Below are 25264 nucleotides of genomic sequence, written 5' to 3'. Positions count from 1 at the left end.
GTTTACTTGTGATATTTATCGACGCAGTTAAAATGATAAAGCTGATACGAAAGCAGACACCGTTTGTCTCCTAACCACCTCGAATGACAAATATTTCATGTTTAATTTAAAACACACTATCGACATTCAAGGTGTGATTTCACCAATGCTTATCTTAATCACTTAGAAAATATGATAGTGATCATAGAAATTACGTACGATTTTAGCTTATATATTGTGGGCGAAAGTCTTGTAACAGTTTTGATTAAAACAATTTCCAATCAAAACTTATGATTTCAAAATCAGTTCCCGGGACATCACCATGCAGAACAACATGAAAAGTGAAGTAAATGGAACAGTACGTTTAATGGGTTCAAATATATAGAGACAACATTCGGTGCCTGTACGAATGTTGTTGAAGAGTTTCACATATATATAAATCTCTGAAACAGATTCCTTACATAAATGACAGTGTGGGGGCGGGCATGATCATATAGAGGAATATTGCCGTTCGATAGTATGCCTAGATTTTTGAATTTATGAGGCGCATCAGATTCTGTAACGTGCCATTTAGCGCTGTGCATTAATTTCGGCTTTACGCCGGAGACATTTGTGAAAATCGGTTTGCATCAGATGACGACGTGTGTGACTAGGTGCAGATGTGGTTCCGTCCACACACCCCAGATTTTTCAACAATTGGACTGACCACCTCATCATCCAGTAGGGAAAACATCCTAACAGTTATGATGATTGCTTTTGAGATACGAAATATTCTACTGTACTTTTTGGCAGGTGACGCGTTTACATTTGACAATGTACTACATTCATTTATCCACTACTGACAATTCTATGGGGAAGTAATTGATAGTGGCTATTGTTATTATTGTCTGTAATAATTTCGTATGGCTATTTCTAGCCGAGTGCAGCCCTTGTAAGGCAGACCCTCCGATGAGGGTGGGCGGCATCTGCCATTTGTAGGTACCTGCTTGTTATTGTGGTGGAGGATAGTGTTATGTGTGGTGTGTGAGTTGCAGGGATGTTGGGGACAGCACAAACATCCAGCCCCCGGGCCACTGGAATTAACCAATTAAGGTTAAAATCCCCGACCCGGCCGGGAATCGAACCCGGGTCCCTCTGAACCGAAGGCCAGAACGCTGACCATTCAGCCAACGAGTCGGACTATCATTGTCTGTAAAACTACTACATCACGTAAGAGATCGAATACAGACACAATCTGGTCAAAAGTGCCCGAATATCTACTCGATATTGTCCTCTAATAAGGGAACATTCGGAGCTCCCGACAACGGTTGAAGGGTGCGGCCGAACAACGGGACAAACGCCACTGAGCACTTTCGGTGGGAGGGGCAAAAGTAAACAGCTGAAAACACTTCAGCTCATGCTGCCCCAACTAGGACTTCTATTGTTCCATTCGACTTCGCACGGTAAAACAAGTTTTGATAATAATGTTATTTTTCTTTAAGCCCATACTTTCACGATTTTCGGAGGCGGAGAAATCTCAATCTACTGACACGAGGCTGACGTATCTGAGCACCTTGAAATACAACCGGACTGAGCGAGGATCGAACCTGCCAAGTTGGGGTTAGAAGGATGGCGCCTCAACAGTCTGAACCACTCAGCCCGGCAAACATGTTTTGAGAAGCACAAACCTTTCATTTAGTTTAATGAGTTGAATAAATATTGAGAAAGCACAAACAACCGTGTTAGACTCGAGAGGAAGGAAAACTCACCCTGGTTAGCAGGGACTGCACGATACGACAGCAATCTTATTGGCACGCATGCCGTTGTCCCACTAGACAAAAATACGGCTCGTTCAACTCAATCGAGCCTGCCTCGCTTCCTAGTGGATTTCCCCTTAAACAGACTATGAATCACCATAGAAGAAGCCTCACTCTCTATGTTCCACTGAAATTTCTACTTTGCTCAAATTGGTGCTTGCCCCGTTGTTCGGCCGCACCCTTCAGCTGTCACGAAAGTTTCTATGGCGAATAAGCAAGAGAGTTAAGTAACTGGTGTGAAGTACGGTATTCTGCAATCATCCGCAACTCGTGAAACAATGCTTATAAATGTAGGGTGCCCAACTATTATGTTTGCAGTCATAACGTGCCGAAAACACTGTACCGGCGAAACATGAGACACGCAAAGGCTGAAATTACGTACAATATCGTGAATTTTTAAATGTCATATTCACATCTCATTCTACATCATGGCAATATACTGCGAGCAGCCAGTGCTATAAACAAAGTTGCATTTCACACCAGGAGTAAGTAATGACGGCACTGGAATCTCAGGCAGGATTTCTGCACGTGTCAAGAATAAAGTGTTGATGTTCAACACATTACGGAACGGAAGTGGCGCGTCCAAAGGCCTCCCACTCATAGCGAGGAATGCACTGGCATTGTAGTGCACTCAACGGATTGTACACAAAATAATGTAATTGTAAAGTGAAAATCCTATAATTCCGGATGACGGCATTATCCTTATCCTGGCGTGTGTACTCCTCCATGTGTGGAGCAAAGAGTTCGTACTGGTGAAAGGTATAGATGTGAAGAGGCTGAGAGTATGATATGGTTTCAGTGTGAAAATTTACATCCGTGGTCCAATGGTTTTTGTTGACAAACTTGTGTCGGTTTGATCAGACCCTCAGTCTATCAACAGGCGCGACGCTCCTTTTATTTCTGGTTCCCGTACTTGACGTATCTAGGACAGTACGAGAGATGATGAGATCCTGCCACTAGTGCTGCCGTTATATTCTTATTTGGAGGTTAGTGTGTCGGAAACACGTTTACGAAATTAAACACCCTCTTTCCGAAAGCAGATGTACAGGTTTCTTTACGCATCTTGACATGGAAGTAAGCAGCTGAGTGGTCAAAGAGTGAATAGAAAAGGCAACATTTTGAATATCAGGTTCAATCGCCATTTCTCGAGTACCGGTAATTGATAGTTTCTTATTCAAATTCATATTCAAATCGACTTTGGTCCACATTAAACACCATGTGGGCATTGATTGGATTAGCAGAAATGAAAGCCGTATCTACGTGACAAAATCCACTGCTCTGGTCCTCACGGCGATGCCAAAAGTAACAGTAACACTGAATTGCATGTCCTTTGTCTTGCCCATTACGGAATTTGGTATACGTGTTGGTTCATAGGACCTGAAACTGGTGTTGCCACCTTGTATGATGGAGTCCCTTCAGATAAAGTGCCCCACGTTTTATTGTTATCTCACCACAATGCCTGCCCTCCTCACATGACAGCGCGTCACGGACATGCTGCTCCAGTAGGTTATACAACATCCGCGAATGCGCCTGTCCATGTACGTACTGTACATTGGAGCCGTGTTGTCCGCTTGGTAATTCTGCATCACATTCTCCGCTATCCGTATCGTAGCATGGAAGCTACAAGTCATTTTGCTATATGCACAGTAGTACACATGTATTCCATGCACAGTATTCGCTACCATAAGATTAGGGCCATGCCTTGTATCAGACTGCTGGAGCAACAGTCACCGATATACACAAGGCATAATACCTGCCCGGGCATGCACTGTATCACAAAATGACAGGTACAATGTACTTGGCACATTATGATTTCAAATATTACATAAGCGTCCCCCTAATTTCATAAGCCATGTTCTACGGGTTACAGGTGATGGCGGAATGCCGTGCATCATTGGTCTCTTCCTTGCTCAGCCGAGAAAGTTACGTGACGATTGCCGTTGGGAGGTCCGGAAGCTTCCCTTGCAAGTATTTCACAGACATACTACACAGTAATGGACCATTCCTCCTGCAGCGCTGTAGCAAGCGTGCAAATGTGGGTGACTGGAGTCTGGAATGAACTCGTCGTTCTATAGAATTGAGTTCGGCGCTACGGGGATACCAGAACGTTACCGGAACCTAATTGTCCACAGACTACACACAAACAGACTCCGCGTTATGGAAGTCGAGTGCTGAACGTCAAGAGTACAAACTCTAGTTTTATAGAAGTAGGAAAATACAGTAAGCTTCAACACGTCTTTCGCTCAGTATAATACTGATGTCGCGAATTGGACACTTTGCTCGTGTATAACTACGCATTTCACCATTTTGAAATAATTTCACATTAATTCAAACCTGTAACCAGGTCTATGTGCTCCAGTAGAAATGTAATAATTACCTACTACGTTAACATCTTTGACCTCAACCTATAATTCTCCCGCCCATTCACGACTGTAAGATTCTGAAGTCAGTGAATGTCCAGTATGTAAGGACATAACAGTCCGGAGCTGACAGCTTACATTTAATGTAAATGTAAATTAAACGTTACCTTTAATATCAAATTTGTAGGTCCATCTCCGGTTCGTGTTTACATTCTGGTAGGTTTTCAGGCTGATATGTGACAGCAGCATCTGACTCAGTGAGGAAAGCAACGGAAAACTATACCAGTTTTCGATTTCCTTAAGACACCTCTTCAGTGATATCTAGGCTATCTATGGCCGTCGATTGTATATGCATGGTGGATATAATCGGCTATCGAGCTGAGAGCTCATCACACACACACACACACACATTCGTTGTTTGAAATGGTGTGCAAAACTCGACAATGTCCATAGTGTTTAACACCCAACTCCAGTTTTATTCAGTCGTTGCAGAATTCGAAAGAAAAATCGTGCGGTGCATTCAGTGCCGTCAAAATACACATGGATGCACTATTTAATTCCGAGAGAGTTCTTAGCAGAAACACTGTCTAAAGTCAGGGAAGGAATTGGTGCATAGCTTGATTAAGAGCGATTTCTTCTTTGTTTCTTACAATTGGCTTTACGCCGCACCGACACAGATAGGTCTTATGGTGATGATGGGTAAAGAAAGGCATAGGAGTGGTAAGAGAGCGGCCGTAACCTTCTTTAACGAATAGCCCCAGCATTTGCCTGGTGTGAATATAGGATACCACGGAAAGCCATTTTCAGGGCTTCGAACCCATTATCTTTCGAATGCAAGCTCATAAATTTAATTTCGTTCGTACCTAAGGAAATATCTAGAAATGTTCAAAAATGAAAGGAACTCTGGACCAACGTATTACCATTAAATTCTTTTAGTCCATGCAATTTACCGGGCGAGTTGGCCGTGTGGTTAGGGGCGCGCGTCTGTGAGCTTGCATCCGGGAGATAGAAATAGAAATAGAAATATATTTATTTAAAGTTAATTACAAGTAGGACCAGAGGTCCCTTTGGCTGTAACTAACTGCCACTTTAACTTAAATGTATCACCTAACATACAAAATCTAATGAAAGAATACATAAAAAGCGTAAGATACATTTTCCTACTGAGGATATAAGAATAAGATTAAAAACTAAACATCTAGGAGGTTACAATAATACTTTAACATTTCATAAACATACACTATACTAACAAGGAACAGAAGACGAAACAGAAACCTAAGAATTTTAAGGCCGAGGATGAATTAAGAGTAAAACTGAGCATCTAAAATGTATCTAGGGGATTATGATATTTCGTACTATTTAATTAATTTGGTGAAAATTCATTTACATGGCTTAATAAGTGGAAAGGTAGCGGTATTTAAGATATTTTTTCTGAGTTCCAACACTACTCTGCTGAATTTCATATAGTTTAAGATCGTTGTATAATTGAGAGGCAGTGACAATGAACGACTTACTGCACTTTACCGTACGATGCTGTGGAACCTGAAGGGTGTTAGCTGTAAACCTATTGTCCCGGTCGTGCACTTGACTCATCTGGACAAAGGACTTGGTCAAATATGAGGGAGCATTAGATTTTAAAATTCTCAGAAGTAAACAAGCAGCTGAGTATGATCGTCTATCCCTGAGTTTCAACCACTCTGCGGCTTTGTAGTAAGATGTTACGTGACAGTCTTTACGAATATTGAAGACGAATCGAACACAGGCATTCTGAATACGTTGGAGTTTGCTATTATATTTCTCAGAGATATCGCTGTAAATTACAGCGCCGTAATCTAAAATAGGAAATACCATAGTTTGGATCAGCATCTTTCTCACCGAGAAAGGAAGATATGGCAAGTTTCGTCGAAACTGATGCAATATGCCAGACACTTTCTTGACCAAGTGCTTGGCATGAAAGGTCCAGGACAGAGTGTTATCCATTAAAATACCTAAATTCTTAACACATTCCTGATACTTGACTACAGAACCGTTTACAAGTACTGGAGGAATGTCCCTGTTGAAAAGATTTGATAAGTTTCTTCGATATCCTAGAAAAATAGCTAAAGTTTTGTTTTCATTTAATAGTAAATTATGACTTAGTGTATATTGATGTACTCTGTCTATATCTAGATTGATTTTACTAATACTTTCGACAACACGATTCACAGGAAAATGGTAATAGATCTGTAAATCATCGGCATACATATGATGTCTCGTGTAGCGTAAAACTCCAGGCAGATCGTTTATATACAGCGAAAACAAAACGGGACCCAACACGGAACCCTGAGGGACGCCAGAGTGCACACTAGACCACTTAGAAAAATTTTGTTTGTCAAATACTACACGCTGAGATCTCCCTTTCAAGAACGATTCAAACCAAGAGAGAGCTGATAGAGATATGCCCATTGTGCGTAATTTAGTCAGAAGGAGGTCATGATGAACTCTATCAAATGCCTTACTTAAATCGAATAATACCAGAAGCGTTAGTTCCTTTCTGTCCATTGCAAACTTGATATCATCGGTGACTTTGAGAAGTGCCGTCGTAGTGCTATGGCCTGTTCGAAAACCAGACTGAAATGTGTTAAGTATAGAATGAGTATTTAAATACGAAGTGAGTTGTTGGTAAACAATCCTTTCTAACCCTTTACCTAATATTGACAAAATACTGATTGGCCTGAAATCATCAAATTTTTGAGGAGAAGGAACTTTAGGAACAGGTCTTATATTGGCCATTTTCCATACAGCTGGAAATACTCCTGATTGTAAACAGAAATTATACAGGTGAGCTATAACCGGAGTGATTATATCCAAACAGTTCATTAGGAGGGGATGTGAGATACCATCTGGTCCAACAGCCTTGGTATTCATGCTCTTAAATACCTTGACTATATCCTCTGGGTAAATGTACGAAAAGTGAAAGAGATCATGTTGAGGTTCATTTGTGTTCATGTAGCTATGAATAATTTCGGATATTCTGTGAGAATTGTTCACTGGTGAGATCTTTAAGAAATAATCATTTTGCAATTCTGCAGATATGAATGAGGAAGTATGTTGCGAATTTTTCTTAGCAATACCTAGTGATTTTATAGTTCCCCAGAGAGCAGACGGAGTTGTTCTCTTACTGAACAAAGAATGCATGTGTTTGACTTTAGCATCACGGATCGCGAGTTTGGTTTTATTACGCAAGATGCGAAAGGTTTCAAAGTCTTCAGGTTTCCTGGTTTTGATGTGCTTTCTTTTTGCCTTGTCCCGCGCAGAGATTAATTTCTTTATTGTAGACGTTATCCACGGGTTAGGTGGGTGTTTGGCTCGAATTAGTTTTAATGGGGCATGCTTGTCGTACAACGCGGAAATTAAACTATTAAATTTGATGACTTTATCATCGATATTACGCTGAGAAAATACTTCATACCAGGGAGCGGAAATTACGTCTTTTCGAAAATCTTCAGGATTAAAACTGCGGAAATCCCTAAATGTGATCCATTTTCTTTCATATTTGGGTGTCGATATAGAGAAGACAGCATATAGCATATCATGTCCAGAAAATCCACTCGCTGGGGTCTGCCCAAATTTAAGAAGGGTATCATTACAATTTGAAGCTATGGTATCGAGATTAGAATGACAATATGCAGTATGGTATGTGTCATCAAATGGTATTCTAGTTAAATTGCATGAGTCAAGTGCATCTTCGATTACTACAGTTTCCGAGGACCCTGATCCAAAATGCCCATTCATATCACCTGCAAGTATAACATATTTATAATGAAAAACGTAATTATACATCGCCTCTACAAACGAATCCATGAAACCAATTTTGGGAGGACGGTAGATGCATGAAAATAATACTTTACCTATAGGTAATTCAAGTTCTAGGAAAATATACTCCGGCTTACGACAATATTCTGCAGGGGAGGTGTGAACTATTTTACATTTTATATTGCTCCTCACGTACACAGCCACCCCTCCTCCTCTCTTGCCCAATCTATCGTTTCTATATAGATTAAAGCCAGGAATGTTAATCTCTGAGTCCGGAATGGACCCCTTGAAAAATGTCTCACTTACAGCAATAACGTTAATATTTGAATCAACAAAGCAGTCAAAAAACTCATCGAAATGTACCTTATCAACTAATGACTGAGCATTTAAGTGAATTATTTTCAAATCAGAGGGATAGGTTTCTGATAGATCTTCAATGATTTTGTGAATTTCAGAACAATTAAGTTTAGAAGACATACTTGAATTTGGCTGGTTGCAAAATTCCAGAAAATTAATATTCAGTTATAGGTCCTAATAAAATTACATACAGTTTTAGATTACCTGAAGCAAAGGAGAGAAGAGAATACTGAATAGAACATACTAATTTAATTTCAGCGAGGAGAGATCTTTTTAAGTTCGACAGTATTTCTCACACGGTGTTTAACACCCCCTTGTAGTACGATAATTGTGCCATCAGAAGTCCACACCTGCTTTTCGCCAAAGATGGAAATTGCCTGTTTCAACAGATGATGTCTGGTAGAGGTAAGATCCTCACGAATCGTCACCTTGGATCCACGTAACAGCCTCTTCGCACGGAAAACTGCCGATCTCTTGGTGTAGGAGACAAATTTACATATGATAGCCCTTGACTTCCCAGACCCAGGGGCACCAACCCTATGCGAGCGGTCAATATCTTCAGCGCTTAAGGGGACTTTCAATTTTTGGGCCACATTGAGCACTAAGTGAGTTGTATCCTCACCAGATTCTTCGGGCAACCCAAAAATTCGAATGCTGTTTCGCCTTTGGTATTGTTCAATTTCGTCCATTTTATAATTCAATAAAGACTTTAATTCCAGAATTTCATTTTCGCGAGCTTTTAACTCATTTCTTAAATCGCTGATAACTTTAGAATTGAAGTCTATTGTTTCTTTTAGTTCTTCACAAACTTTTTGTGCGAGAACTGTTACCAAGGGTTGAAGGAAGTCGCTATTTTGTAATAAGTTCCCCACTATACCTTGCACCAGGGTCACAATCTTGTCTTCAGTTAAATTAGTGTTTCCTGTGATGTAGGAGGGCTCTGTGTTCGGCATGTTGGTGTTGCCGCTAGTTGGTGTTGTGAGGGAGAGCTGCTCACTTACAGCTGACGATCGTGAGGCCCGGGTCGAGCCAGATTGTAGGGATGGCGCTGCTTCCTGCGAGGTGGTGGTGGTCCCGTCAGTCTCCGAGGGAGAGCGCTTGCGTTCAGCCGAAGGTAGAGTAGCAGAAGGGTGGAGGGTTGACCGTGTTTGTGAACGCTGTCTGGTAACAGTTGACAAGCGTGATGTGGGAGTCGTAGCTGCTCCCTGACCCTGGACAGCTGAAGATCGCGCCACATTTCTTCTGTTTTTCTTACTTCCGGCCATACCTAACCTAACTTCGAAACTTATGGATTTAAAAGGAATAAATGCTATATTTCCACGAGATACACTGCCCTAACACATTCACAGGTCACTTTCACTTCACTAAATCAATGCTTGCACACAGGACCGTACTAAGAGTACTATACACCTTCAAAACACCTGGAATTATGAGCCGCAAATTACGCCACCATGACACTTGTTCTCTACGAACGATAGTGGGTTCGAATCCCACAGTCGGCAGCCCTGAAGGTGGTTTTCCGTGGTTTCCCATTTTCATACCAGGCAAATGCTTGGGCTGTACCTTAATTTTGGCCACGGCCGCTTCCTTTCACCTCCTAGGCCTTTCCTATCCCATCGTCGGCATAAGACCTATCTGTGTCGGTGCGACGGAAAGCCACTAGCAAAAAAATGTCCATGCAATTTTTTCCTAGATCTGTGAAGTTGAAATTTATTTTTATTATTGTAGACCAAAGCTCTCGTATATCTATGCTTGAACAAAACATACTTCACGACACACCAACACGACAATTGTGTGCATAATGTGATCTTTCGAACATCGGTTTAAATTTAACACTTTAATTATCAAAGAGAACTGCGATTTTATATAGGTTACGTCTAAATGGACCTACCTCCGGCAGCTGTATCTATCCCCGCTTCTTTCTAACTAAGACAGCTACAAGAGTGAGTACAAGAGTGGAAAGCCAGGTCAAAATATTATACCATATTACCCCCATCTCCTGCAACTGAGATCAAGAAACCCTGAGGTATTATTCTTTCTGTTGGTCATTATGTCAGAAGAGGTACAGCACATTACCCTTAACTTACTACGCTATGGACTGCATTGGCAGGTTATAAGTCGTAGTTTGTATGACATTGCAGTGTGCAAGGACAAATATGACAGAAGAAAAAACGAATAGTTAAGAAGAAAAGAGAGCTTGAGTAGATGAAACTATTCTGAGTAAAGGAGTTTTTGATTTAAAGTTGTACAATTTAAACACATTTCAAGTCTTTGTTCCCGGTATACAAAATACGTTCATGATCGGTCATCACCTAATCCACATATAATATCATTCTGTTAACATTTCATGAATAAATCAAAATTTCTATGTCTTATCTAAACAAAGGGAAATCATACTGTAAAAGCAGCCATCTCTGTACAGGTCATGAGGGACCTAGAGACTGTCACTGTCTGTCTCTACCCGTCACTAAATTGCAAAGGGTGGTAAGCCACCTTTATCTGCAGGAGTTAAACAGGATGAATCACCTAAGATTTTTACCACGAATTCTTCCGAACCAAGATGTTCAATGGATGCTCTGTCTTCACAGAATGGAAGTACATACAGGGGATCACAAGTGTGGTCCATACGGTGATTCAAACAACGCTCGGAAGGTGGTTTTTGACCAGGAAGGTAATGTTTTTAAAATAGAAGAAAGCCTATTAGCACAAAGAAAATGAAAGTAAAGACGATTATAATCACAATGGATTTTGTCTCAGGGTTCCAGTGCAAATAGTTTATGAAAGATTTCTATCTGATAATGCTGTCAGTTCCAGTTGACCGGCCACTACTAGGGTATATCGCCTGAATGTGTACGTTGACCAATTGTGTTCATAATGCTGGCCATACCCATGCTTCCAGTCTTTAAGGCAAAGATGGCTGCACATGACATCATTTCCACAGCCTGTTCCAGTATGGCATTGTCTGGCGTAGACAATATAATTTTAACTATCCCCCACAGAAATCGGGGGAATCTGTGTAGGGTTATCAGGAGCAATAACAGCCATTTCCTTTGCAGCTAGAGGGCAAACTAATCGCCTGTACCAAATAACTGGCTCTTGGTGGCTTCACAATTATCAGATTACAATGGTGCTGAGTTTCAAGTAGAGAAATGCTGTATGTCTTTATCGTAATTATAGAGAAAATGTGACACCTAATAAGGCAGAGTAATCTGATTTTTATATCAGTACGGGAAAGTGTTCCACGTTGGTAGAGATGTCAATGTTACAAACTTTGGCTGGAAAACAGAATGACTTTCAAATTTCAAGGCTACAGGAAAATGACATTTCAAATTTCATGCCGCTAAATGGTTTGTTTTTGCCAAATAACGAGGAGACAAATCAGTATCAATTCAAGGTGAATCTATGTGCATAATGGAAATTAGTCGTACATAGGAAACGCAAATGCCTTTGTTGGCGAGATGTAGTGTTTAATGTGCGCTACGTCTTCTGGTACGAGCTAGAATACATTTGTTACTTTCATTGATCTGTCTCAGTCTCATTCTTGGCCTTGACAATATGAAAGTGACCGGGTTATGAGCGATGCTATTAATACCATTCCTTATGCAGCCAGACCCTGTTGTGAATGGTGTGAAAATATCCCTCGTAAGATCAGTGGGTGCATGCATTTCAGTGGGCTTGGCAAACTGATATGTAATAGCAACTTCTTGCTCGGTGGGAAAAGCAACGGGAAACTACATCACTCCTCATTTCCCTAGTACGCCTGGACTATCATTATAGCTGTTGGCACAGCCATGAGGATCAAACCAGCCTTCGGACTGAATACCCAGCATACATACAAGAAACGCAAAAAAATAATGATGCATAATGATGAATCTAAATGCTATACACCTGGTTAAAACATTGAAGAGCTTAAGATAAATAATGTTGAATTCCTATCGCAGAAACATTTTACAAAGAACGCATTGATAATAACCTTATACAAAGGTAACGAAGATACATGTAACCGCAGTGTAATTTTTGTCATTAATATTTAATTGTGGTTTATTTTGTACACATACACATTTTCATTTTTCACTGGATCGATTTCCTGCAGTTTCCTTGTCAAATAAAGCAGTTTTTGTACTTTTTGGGTGCCTCAGTTTGCTGTGAACCCAGCCTTCTCCAACTATTTGTTACAAAACTGATAATCTTTAACATTGAAATGTAAACATCTGAAATAATTATACAAATAACATAAACATATGTTGATCATCATTCATTATATTTGATATAAAGTTTATAAAAAGTTCAACGATTTGGAGATGGCTGGTTTTGCAAATTGACGACTCATGTATAATTACGATGACTCAAAGGGACTCTCAAAGGCAGATGATTGAATTCTAGTGCACATTACCTAGTAACTGTACAACTGTACAATGGTAGCATATCCCGGAGGATGTCGAATCAAAGTTATCATGAAGTGATGAATAAAATATTATTGTTATGACAAATAATATGCTTAACTTCTTAGAGTCTGAACTTCGAGAACATTTCTATTGTGTTATAACTACTGGCAATTTACTTTAAAATTTTCAGGGCATGAACAGTAAACTTGTCCTACATTATTCCCTAGAAATTCAGTTCTACGAAAAAATGTTTATTTCTGTAACCTTACGTTTATTGTGTTTTAAGGAAGTTTTTCATAATTCTTTATACTTAACCTCTAAAAGTCTGCGTACTTTGTTTCATATTTTGAAGATTTCCAGTCTTTCAGTTCCAGTCACTAGCATTATCACCATCATTCCACTACTGTTCGAGTAAACATTTATAAACCCTTCTCAGGTTGCATGAACAACATCGGACATTTGTGTGTTATAACGTAGCTCTAGAACTATCGACTTATTTAGACAGTTAATCAGTCATTTTCTCTTTCTTTTAGTAGTGATTTAACGTAGCATTAACATGTGCATATATCCGGTGACGCCGGGATATAAAAGGGATTAGACAGGGAAGAAAGCGGCCCCGGTCTTTATTAAAGGTACATTCCAGGTGTTTGCTTAGTGTGAGCGTGGTAAACTACGAAAGCTGTCTTCAGGTCAGCCACGATGAAGTTCGAATCTACAATCTCCCGAATCAAGCTTATGGTTGCCAGACCCATACCACGTAGCCAACTTGCTTGGTGATCAGTCATTCCTCCTATTCATGTTCCCAATTAACTTATCTCTACTGATCTAGTAAAATACTCCAATAAGCACTCTGATGTTTTCCAGTGTAAAACAGATAATCGAATATATTCAGAAAATATGTTTCCAGGGACTCTAGTCAAGATACTGAATGATTCCAAGTTCTTCCCGACGTATGATTACATATTATGGCTGTAGTTAATCGGACTGTTTGCTATCTCGTCTTCAAACAATTTTATTGGTGATCTGTCCTGGTTATGAAATGGGAAATGAGATCATCGATCAACAAAAGGTGTGAAAGTGATGAGGGATAATAAAAACTGGAGCTCTATCTCAGCGGTCTGGAGTCTTTAAGAGAAATGCATTTTTGGCTACAAACGAAATTTGATTTTCTAGCATTGCAAGTGGAAACCATAGATAAACTCTGATTAGGAGATAACACAATCTTCTCACCATAACACAGGCCTTAATGACCGTTCATTGAACATATCGTACAAATATATGAATTCTTCCAGACGCTGCCGGTTTTGATTCAACAATATGAATTAGGAAACTGAAGCAAGAATGCTTTAATTTTACTTTTCATTATAACTCACGTCATGAAGCAGATTCCTTAGAAACAATATTTAAATTTAAATAATAATCAGAAACTGGATAAGGACCATACACTGCAATATTCTTATCCATAATTACAGTACTGCGTCACATGAAGGAAGGCTAGACACAAATACACTATCTTCCTACCATGTGAAGCACGTATTTTCCGTACTCAGTTACGATCAGCCCGAGTTTTACCTGAAGTGGTTACAACTTGCAATCATATCTTCGGAGAAAATAAAATTATAGCAGTATAAGAAGTACGTTATTCATCTGATAAAATAATGTTCAATATAACTCAACAAAGAGATGGAATTACAACATTTCTATAGATTTATGGATCGGTAATAAAAGGTATAAAAGAGTAAAATGCTATTATTTTGGACCTTCTAAAATTAAACCTAAATATAATTTCCTCAGGTACACAAAATGGAAATCATAACTTCCAGTTTCAGGTATTTTGTAGGTCACAGATCTTCAATAAAGAAAAACCGCTTCAAAATGAAATTATATGAGATTATCGGTAGTTCTGGAAATGGAGACTATTAGTCCCATGCACTTAGTATTTCTGTCAGTGAACGATATTGGTGTCTGTACTACAGCGTAATGTTTTTTTGGATTGGGAATGCAATTAGTATCCTGTGCAGAACTGCAAGTGAAGACCATTAGCATAGGCATAATCATACCGGTAATCACCTGTTTTGAAGTGCAAGCCACAACTAAACTACGGATAGGGGTTCAGGTAACTGCAAGGAGAAGAGGAACGCAGTTTTCCAAATTATACTAATTTTAAAGAAAATGTGATTGGGAATTACACCTTCTCTAAGGGAATGAATATGTTGCAGATCAACCTCAAGGTTTATATCTTGTTCTCCAAGTGTCATGATCAGAACAGTACTTCAAATTAAATATGGAGTAGTCGCTATGTAACAATGTTCCTTTGAACAGAAGGAATAGCGTAAGATTTGATCATAAAGTAAAATTATTTAAAGGAGAATGGGGATAGATTCTGCATAACGAGAAATTATGTGTAATAGATAGAACACGAGCGTGATGACCTAATAAGTAGCCTACGATGTAGTAAAATTATCACTTTACATGCATCATGAGCTGGATCAAAATCACGATAGTGTACTTTGTTCTTCCGTGAGCTATAAGGACATTGTTACTATTTCAAGTAATGAACACCTCCATGCTACTTACGGGAAGATATGAATGAATTTGTAATTTTACAATTTTGACTTTACTAATGATTTACATCAGATTTAGACAGTCACATAAGAGACTTTTATTAGTTTCGAAGTTTATCCAGTGTTTCATATTAATTCAGCAGTAATTTAGATAGTTTAAAATTTTAATTCAATCATCCGAAATTTCGTTGAAACACATTTCATTCGTGTAAAAATATGACTTGTTCCAAGTTTTGTTATTAGATGTTCTGAATACCTATTTTTTATTTTCTTAGACCTGCATGTGTCACTTACTTTTAAATGAGCACAATATATTAAATGCACAACGAACAAGTGCAAATTGAAAGTTTGAAAATCTCGTCAAGTTTTAACAAATGTCAATAATAATTGCATCGAAAACATTTTTAAAAATGTGAATGGGAAAAGCCGTGTTTTGAATAAATATCATATATCTTCATTTCAAATGTAAAAACATTTAGTAAAGGACGAAGAACTCGAATATTTTCGCATGAATTACCTGCCATGTCGAGGGTTATGGATATCTGTCTAATGACGTATAGGATCTGTTATAGCCCAAAACAGTGAACATCAGTGTATAAATTTGAGCATCCAGTATTAGACATCAAGTTAACGCAAAATTTTGTAAATAGCGGCATTTTCGGATGGTAGATGAACCATTTAAGTTTGGTATAATGGTGCATACATATACTGTACGTCGTAAAAGTCAGCCACTAGTGTGTCATGTTCGTTCTCTTATGCAGACTATTTGTTGAACACTTTAATCCTTAAGGACAATTTTTCTAAGGTAACTAAAATCTTTTCTTCGTTATCCTCCTCTTAGAGAAGTGGAAAAAATCAGTTGTATTCATCTTCTCATAGTGCTGTCATAAAGAGTAAACTCTGCAATGTACTGTATTTAAAGAAGAGACCAGACAAGCCTTCCTACAGTTATGAGCCCAGGCTGGGATCGAATGGTTGTAAAACGCGGAGCTAATAGGTCACTTAGTATAAATGCCTATAAAGTTCGTCGTCGATGTTGAAATGTATTGCTATTATTAGCTCCACGTACTTATATGAAATCTGTGCGTATCCCTTCTTGTTACGGCATCTGAAAAAATCCTTAAAAAGTATGCACCTTCTGTGGTTTGTGTTGAGCCTTACACCCTTCAGAAGGAACACAGGGGCTGGTACTGTGTGTACTTAGAATGCGTAAAACACGCCTAATACTGTCTGTGATGTCGGTACTAGCGTGTGCATTTGAAGGATCTGGAATTCGTCCAGATTGTAATTTGGAAATCTGGGAAAACCTCTTGAACCGTGATCGAGAGTGAGATTTAAACCAATCTCCACTCTAAGCGACTGAGGGGCTGAGTATTCATCCTTAACATTCTCATAGCGCGAACTACATCCTCTATTGGCAATTCTGGGACGCTCCTGTGTTAGCTCATAGACTCGGTGGCACATCGTGTTGAGATCTCTCATACAATCCTCCAATGTGGTATATATTTCCGATAACATTTGGATGTTGTGTTATTATATGTCTACATGTGCTCTACGTGTATTCTTTGTGAAATTATTTCCATGTACATGAAATCCAATGAGACAAATATATCCATGGACATCAATAAAGAGGTCCAATGCGGGCACAAATAAACAACAAAATATGAATTTTGAGCCACACCTCATTGTAACAAACATAACAAGGCAGATTAGAACAGTGAGCATGATAGCTCAGTGTCTTATTCACTAACTTCTTATTCAGATGGTTCTGGTTTGAATACAGATCATTACGAGCGAGATTTAGGAAATCAAATGTTACTGCCTTAAGGATTGGAATAAGTAAAGCAGGAAATCACGTGTTTATGATCCAAAGATGACCTATCGAATGAAAGAGCAAGCTTGTTTCTTATAAGTACGAAATTGTACGTATTGTTTCTTAAGCGACGATATGCAACATAATTTACTACATTACTGTACAGATGTTCTTTTGAATTAATCATCGACAGGCATTGGTATGCTTCATATAATTTTATAAATTCAGTCAAGAAATCCTTTGGAAACGAGGGATTATCAGTTTTGATAGCACATTAGGTTGCCAGTCATAGACGCCTAATACGTAGGCACATGCAAGTTCTAAGCCTGTTGAAGGCGAGTACGTATGGATTGTAAGGGAGAAACACTGGTACAACCGTGTTCACACGAATTCCGGGTGGAAAAGGAAACAGGTAACGTTACATGTATTCGTCTTCCAGAATGTGTGGCTTGCCACGTTGCGCACTCAGATGCCACTCCCTACCCAATTTTTCGGGAAATGGTTAAGATGTTTCTATGGTTAAACATGCTGGCTACAGGCCCTACTAGTAGTATAATACAGGGATTCGGCCGCCTCCTCCTCCTCCGGCTCCCAGTGGCCGCCTCCTCCTCAGCCAGTGGCCTCCTCCTCCTCCTCAGCCAGTGGCCTCCCAGTGGCCGCCTCCTCCTCAGCCAGTGGCCTCCTCCTCCTCAGCCAGTGGCCTCCCAGTGGCCACCTCCTCCTCCTCCTCAGCCAGTGGCCTCCCAGTGGCCTCCTCCACCTCAGCCAGAGGCCTCTTCCAGTGCTGCCAACTTAACCTAACTAGCGCGAGATAAACAAAGCCACGTGCTTTTTGACAGACAACAACGCACCGCTAACCTCAGTACTGCCATCTTGACGGGCCTAAACCTCAGTAGTGCCAACTTAACCTCACTAGCGCGAGGTAAACAAAGCCACGTGCTTTTTGACAACCACGTGCTTTTTGACAGATTTGTAAACAAAGCCACGTGCTTTTTGACAGACAACAACGCATCGCAAACCTCAGTACTGCCATCTTGACGGACCTAAACCTTAGTGGTACCAACTTAACCTAACTCGCGCGAGGTAAACAAAGCCACGTGCTTTTTGACAGCCACGTGCTTTTTTGATAGCTGTCATCTGCCATCTTTGAGCACAGTGCTGCCCTCTTTAGCTACTTACCTTTGAAATGTGGTGGCGGATAATTTGAAAAAATGCTTTTCGACATGCAGCCATCTTTAATCCAGAGAGAACAGTGCTACCCTCTATGTGGTGGCGGCAAATTCCACGTGCTCTTGTTTGAAAACATACTCACGTGCTTTTTTGACAGCTGTCATCCGCCATCTTTAATCCAGAGAGAACAGTGCTGCCCTCTATGTGGTGGCGGCAAATTCCACGTGCTCTTGTTTGAAAACATACTCACGTGCTTTTTTGACAGCTGTCATCTGCCATCTTTAATCTATAGAGCACAGTGCTGCCCTCTTTAGCTACTTACCTTTGAAATGTGGTGGCGGCAAATTGAAAAATTCCACGTGCTCTTGTTTGAAAACATACTCACGTGCTTTTTTGACAGCTGTCATCCGCCATCTTTAATCCAGAGAGAACAGTGCTGCCCTCTATGTGGTGGCGGCAAATTCCACGTAGAAACAAAGCCATGTGCTTTTTTGACATCCGCCATCTTTGAGAACAGTGCTGCCCTCTATGTGGTGGCGGCAAATTGAAAAATTCCACGTAGAAACAAAGCTATGTGCTTTTTTGACAGCTGTCATCCGCCATCTTTAATCCAGAGAGAACAGTGCTGCCCTCTATGTGGTGGCGGCAAATTCCACGTAGAAACAAAGCTATGTGCTTTTTTGACAGCTGTCATCCACCATCTTTAATCTATAGAGCACAGTGCTGCCCTCTTTAGCTACTTACCTTTGAAATGTGGTGGCGGCAAATTGAAAAATTCCACGTGCTCTTGTTTGAAAACATACTCACGTGCTTTTTTGACAGCTGTCATCCGCCATCTTTAATCCAGAGAGAACAGTGCTGCCCTCTATGTGGTGGCGGCAAATTCCACGTAGAAACAAAGCCATGTGCTTTTTTGACATCCGCCATCTTTGAGAACAGTGCTGCCCTCTATGTGGTGGCGGCAAATTGAAAAATTCCACGTAGAAACAAAGCTATGTGCTTTTTTGACAGCTGTCATCCGCCATCTTTAATCCAGAGAGAACAGTGCTGCCCTCTATGTGGTGGCGGCAAATTCCACGTAGAAACAAAGCTATGTGCTTTTTTGACAGCTGTCATCCACCATCTTTAATCCAGAGAGAACAGTGCTGCCCTCTATATGGTGACGGCAAATTCCACGTGGAAACAAAGCCATGTGCTTTTTTGACAGCTGTCATCTGCCATCTTTGAGAACAGTGCTGCCCTCTATGTGGTGGCGGCAAATTGAAAAATTCCACGTGCTCATGTTTGAAAACAAAGCTTTTAATCCAGAGAGAACAGTGCTGCCCCGGTGGTGGCAAATTCTACGTGCTTTACAAAGCTATGTGCTTTTTGACAAAAAAAAAATTCTGCTCTCGAGATACTTACCGAACTATACTCACGAAACTGCTCATCACCTTCTTTCTTCTATGAGTAATAAACAAAAACTCTATCTTGCAAATAAGGAGTGGGAGGAAGGTAATACCTAACCTAAAATAAAAGAATATGCCAATTCTACATTATTTATTTACATCTTGTATGTACAAGTTTTATCTCGAATCATTTCACCCTAGCGTACTTCTCGATGCAATTCTTGAATGTACAAGTTTAGACTTGCCGTACCAGCGTTCCTCTCCTGAATTGTGATGTAAGACAGCGTAACGTAAGTACACACACCTCTAGCATAATGTTTATGTAAAGTAGTACTTATCAATACTACTATGCCCCCAGGCTAGCGTGTTGGTAGAATTTGGAATGACAAACCGTTTACAATCATCGCTATTAAGGGCCACCTTACTAATTAAATGAGTGTACAACTGATGCTTCTTGCTTCTAATGACAGACATTTGCTTATGCAAAACAGGTGGATTACTTTTAATGCAATTGTTATAGTTTTCAAAACTTAGCTGATTCTGAACGACATTCTTTTTAACCCCCTTCAATCTCTTTATTTGTAATTCATTTAAGAGTTTTATGCAATATGACTTGGATTTAGTACCTACAAATGAATCGATAATATTCCCAGCACATTCATCTTTCATTTTACCTAGAACCTTTTTGTTCACTAGCGGTAGATGATATTGATTATCTGCAGGATAGTTACTCGTATCAAACCTACCCAAGTCAGGCTTTATATCATTGTAATAGTCATCAGTTTTGATTTGATAAATAAACGAATCGGTATCTGTGTAGAGCAATTGCGCATTATGCGCGTACTTCTTCATCATATAATCGTAATGGAATTCATACATGAGTGTTTTAGCCAATTCAACTACTGTGAAGCCGACGTAGGTAGGTTTGTCATACTTAACCTTGACACGATTCATCTGTATAATAACTAAATTCTCATGTATGATGGTGCAGCTGTGGAAATTTGGTTTACTTATTAAATAGTTAGCACCATACCTTTTCTTAATATTATCCCAGTTTGTAATCAATTTTACATCAACGCGTTTGTCAACATTCTCCATAGTCTTACCAAACACACTATTATTCATGAGCTTGTAGAAATCTTTTTCAAACTCGTTAACCGCATTCGTTCTTAAATTATTGTTCAGATCGATATATGGCTTTAGCCACGGTGACTGATTAAATTCTAGTACGCGATGAATTTTGGATAACTTCAAACCATGCTGCAAACACTGTTTTAAATTTCGGTAATGAATGATATACTTAGATTTATCGCATAAATTAGCAATGAGCATTTTCGTCGTTGATGCAATGTACGGGGACTTCATATTTTCAGGGCAGAACGGTAGGTCATTATGAGAAGTGTGTAACTCTTTCGGGTACTGTAAGTCAACTTCGAGGAAATAACCTTTATCAGCTTCATCGCCTAGGGCGTGTAGCTGTAAAGCATCAATTTCGCACTGCGTCAGCCAGCGGAAACCACTCACCGGTAGATGCTGACTCATCGCCCACCCATACTGATTATTAGCATCCAGATAAACGATATACTGAGATTCCTGACTGGTATCGAAACTCGGCATGTACTTATTATTAGCACTCGAATACCGGCCGCTACACTGACTCAGACCGCCTCGAATGGATGCTTTTATAAAGTGCACCATATCGATATCCGTTAGCAGCTCCAAATTCACACGCGTGTATTTTAACATCGCGTCCCAACTTAACCCAGGTGCAGTAAAATACTGACATGGGTCAAGGCTGTAGGTGTTCATGCAAACACAGCGAAAATTTTCAAAAACATCAGCTAACAAAAGTACATCTGTCTTTAAATATAAATCGGAGTATTCACCTAGCGTTTGAATGTGGAACTGCTCCCAGATATGTTGTGCATGTAAATAGTCATCATCACTAATATCTGCTGAATTCAGCGAGCTGTAAAAGGATTGTTTCGATGGTAAGGCACGTTCTTCGAGGCGGTCTAAGCAGTCGAGATATTCGTAACAAAAAACACCCTTACGCCGAAGTAAATTAAACTGCGTTTCTTCAGGGAAAACGCGTCGAATTTCTGTAAATTGTTCAGGCTGTAAATGACTAGAAAGTTTATCGAGGCTACTCGCCATAAAGCGAAACGAGTCAAGGAATCTCAGTTTTATAGAATGCTCAGCATCTACTTTTACAGACTTTGCAAACGCAATGTACCGCTCTTTATTCTGAGGGATTATATCTACTTTTTCATCCGAAGCTCCAAATTGTGAAATGATGAAATGAGAGTCGTAACCAGATAAGTTATGAAAAATTACAGGGATAAATTTAGGAACTCTATACTTAAGATTACAGCTATAATGAGCGGCACATCTGTAGAAACCAGTTAAATGATCATGATCAAAAACTTTAGGGTTATTTTCGGAAAATTCCCCATCACAAATGCTACACTTTGTAGCACGTTCATGATCATTTAACTGAATGTCGGTGAGTGGCTTCATAGGAATATTACTATTCAGAATACGACCGAGACGAACTGCATCACTTTCAAGTCTTTCTAAAAATACTTTAGCAGCATCATGTCCTCGATACAGCTCTAACTTGTTAAGCGTACTATCGTAACTACACTTGATGTAATACGCGAAGCTATACGGGACATGCATGTGCGTAGTATTAGTGAAAGAGTTGTCAGGATTAGGTGAGCATGTGTTGCATGGCGTGAGGATGGCTTCAAAGTCTGCATAAATCACGAACGGTACCCACATCTGCTTGTGAAAATTTGTAAATTTTAAAACATTATTGCCTGTAGTAGGTATCTCTGTACGTACATGATTGCAGTCATTCTTGGAATGCTTCGTTAACTGATCTTCAGTTCTAAAATACCGCAAGCATCCATCACATAGCCACTTTTTACACCTTTCTTTGGATAACTGACTGCCAACAAGTCTACTCAGATTTTTAATCCAGCAAAAGTGGCTATTCTCACTGTTTTCAATATAGAGTAAATTAACGTGAGTACTCTTCTTATGACATGTATAATACAGAGGACCTACTACAGACTTTTTCTCTACACCATACACATTAATACTAATGTTATTTAGCTCCTCAAAGCGCTTAATATCCTTTATCTGCACAGGAAATTCTATACTATCGAAATTTAGCTGCGTTGAATAGTGTGGATACGATGATGTTCTATACGCTACATTCGATTTAGCAGGATTTAAAGCCGACATCACCGCCCATGCGAAACATGCTTCGTCATTGTTTTGGATGTTTACAACAGCTTCTTTTCGCTGAATCCATGCCGGCAGCTCGATGTACGATGAACCTCGCATGGGATTGTACTTATTGATGTTAACTTCTAGATACATTATCTCAACTAAAGCCCACCCTGATTCCTTTTCCTGAAATTCCTCGCTCTTAGTTGAAATAATGTTAGAGACATCCCTAAGTACATCACCAAAATTAGTCGACTCACTTATGACAAAATTCTTCGTATTAAATGATTTAATGTCCGTTATTTCGGATTCATCCGTGCTTTTAATGTACAAGGCGAAAAGTTCAAAATTAACTTTAAATAAACTATGATTGGACAAAGATTTAGCAAGAAGCTGTTGTACATCCGGTTGAACGCAATTTAAAAAGTTTGAAGTGCTCTGAAACTTTTGACTGGTGCGAATTCGGTAACTAGCAATCCTACTTTTAAATGCTGTATTAATTTCCTCGATGTTTGCGTTACTACCACTTCTACACGCATTATTTTTATGTGCATTACTCCGTAAGTGTCCCTGAAAATGCGAAGATGGTACATCAGTGTTACAGTGCTCGCAGTGAATAGTTTGAAGTTCATTTTTCCTAGGTTTTTTACTACTAGTACTTTCTACAGCTACATCAGTAGCTGCACGCTTTTTCCCTACTACTACCTGAGGGCAAGTAGATATTTGATGTACCTCTGCTAAGTGAGCCTGGTATTGCTCTACATTAGCGAAGTACAGCCCGCAAACATCACATAAAGCAGATGTTATGCTAGGGTGTTTTGCTTTTATATGACGTGCGAGGTTATCCTGTCTTACGAACGTTGCCTTACACTGTTCGCAGGGGAACATAGTTGGGTTATAGTCGCAAGCAGATAGCTGATGATGTTTTGTTTTTACATGGCGTGCAAGGTTGTCACGTCTTGTGAACATTGCCTTACACAGCTCGCATGGGAACATAGTGTCTTCTCTTTCTTCGAATAAAGTGTTTAGGTGAACAGCGTATGCAACAAGTTCTGAAAAGAGAACAACCAATAGAGATTAGCCTAAAGTTGCGATGTTCAACCTATAGAGGTTGGACATGGCTGTGAGTTAGGCCTATAGCATGAGGATTGAAGAGAACGACTAAAGTTACGATGTTCGGAAGAAACCAAGTTTCAACCTGTTGAGGACAGACATAGCTACGTGTGCGTGTTTGAAATTATACCACGTCTATAGTATGTTGATTAAAGAGAATAACTATTTATGATTAGCTTAAAGTTACGATGTTCGGAAGAAACCAACTTTCAACCTGTTGAGGGCAGACATAGCTATGTGTGCGTGTTTGAAATTATACTACGTCTATAGTATGTAGATTAAAGAGAACAACTATTTATCAATAGACTAAAGTTACGATGTTCGGAAGAAACCAAGTTTAAGCCTGTTGAGGACGGACATAGCTATGTACGCACCTCGTCTATAGTATGTAGATTAAAGAGAACAACTATTTATCAATAGACTAAAGTTACGATGTTCGGAAGAAACCAAGTTTCAGCCCGTTGAGGGCAGACATAGCTATGTGTACGTGTTTGAAATTATACCACGTCTATAGTATGTTGATTAAAGAGAACAACTATTTATGATTAGCTTAAAGTTATGATGTTCGGAAGAAACCAAGTTTCAGCCTGCTGAGGTCAGACATAGCTATGCGTGCGTGTTTGAAATTATAATATTAACCTCTTCTATGACATGCAGATTAAAGAAAATAACTATTTGTCAATAGACTAAAGTTACGATGTTCGGAAGAAACCAAGTTTCAACCTGTTGAGGACAGACATAGCTACGTGTGCGTGTTTGAAATTATACCACGTCTATAGTATGTTGATTAAAGAGAACAACTATTTATGATTAGCTTAAAGTTACGGAAGAAACCAAGTTTCAGCCTGTTGAGGGCAGACATAGCTATGTACGCACCCCGCGTGAGGATTAAAGAGAACAACTATTTATCAATAGACTAAAGTTACGATGTTTTAGAAGAAACCAAGTTTCAACGAATAGAGGTCAGACATACCTTAAAATCTTCGCGCTGCAAACTGTTACTCGGATGTATAAAATGCGTGCGTTCAAGCCTGAAACTCGAATGATAATATTCTGGTCGTACCTAAAAAAAGAAAAAACATATATGAATGTAGTGTAGGGTACATCATCTAACCTAATTATCTTTACAACTCAAAGTTCGAAAACATACCTTTAAAAAAAAAAAATGCACGTGCTGCAGGCTGTTACTGGGATGAATAAAATTGTTGCGTACTTTCGAACGGTACCTAAAAAGAAAAGAACATATATGAATGTAGATGTCTAGCGTAGAAGTTGCTTTGCAAATAAAAAAAAGGTAATTAACAGTT

The 25264-nt window shown here is 39.5% G+C and overlaps 1 protein-coding gene across 2 annotated transcripts in view; it reads right to left on the bottom strand.

Annotated features, from left to right (window-relative positions):
- Positions 1-25264, bottom strand: part of LOC136864670 (ankyrin-3) — a 229902-nt gene that overhangs the window by 111223 nt on the left and 93415 nt on the right. The window lies entirely within an intron of this gene.

The sequence above is a fragment of the Anabrus simplex genome, chromosome 2, assembly GCF_040414725.1.
Source record: "Anabrus simplex isolate iqAnaSimp1 chromosome 2, ASM4041472v1, whole genome shotgun sequence".
Lineage (NCBI taxonomy): Eukaryota > Metazoa > Arthropoda > Insecta > Orthoptera > Tettigoniidae > Anabrus > Anabrus simplex.
The sequence above is the reverse complement of the archived record's forward strand: the minus strand, read 5'-3'. Positions and strand labels throughout refer to the sequence as shown.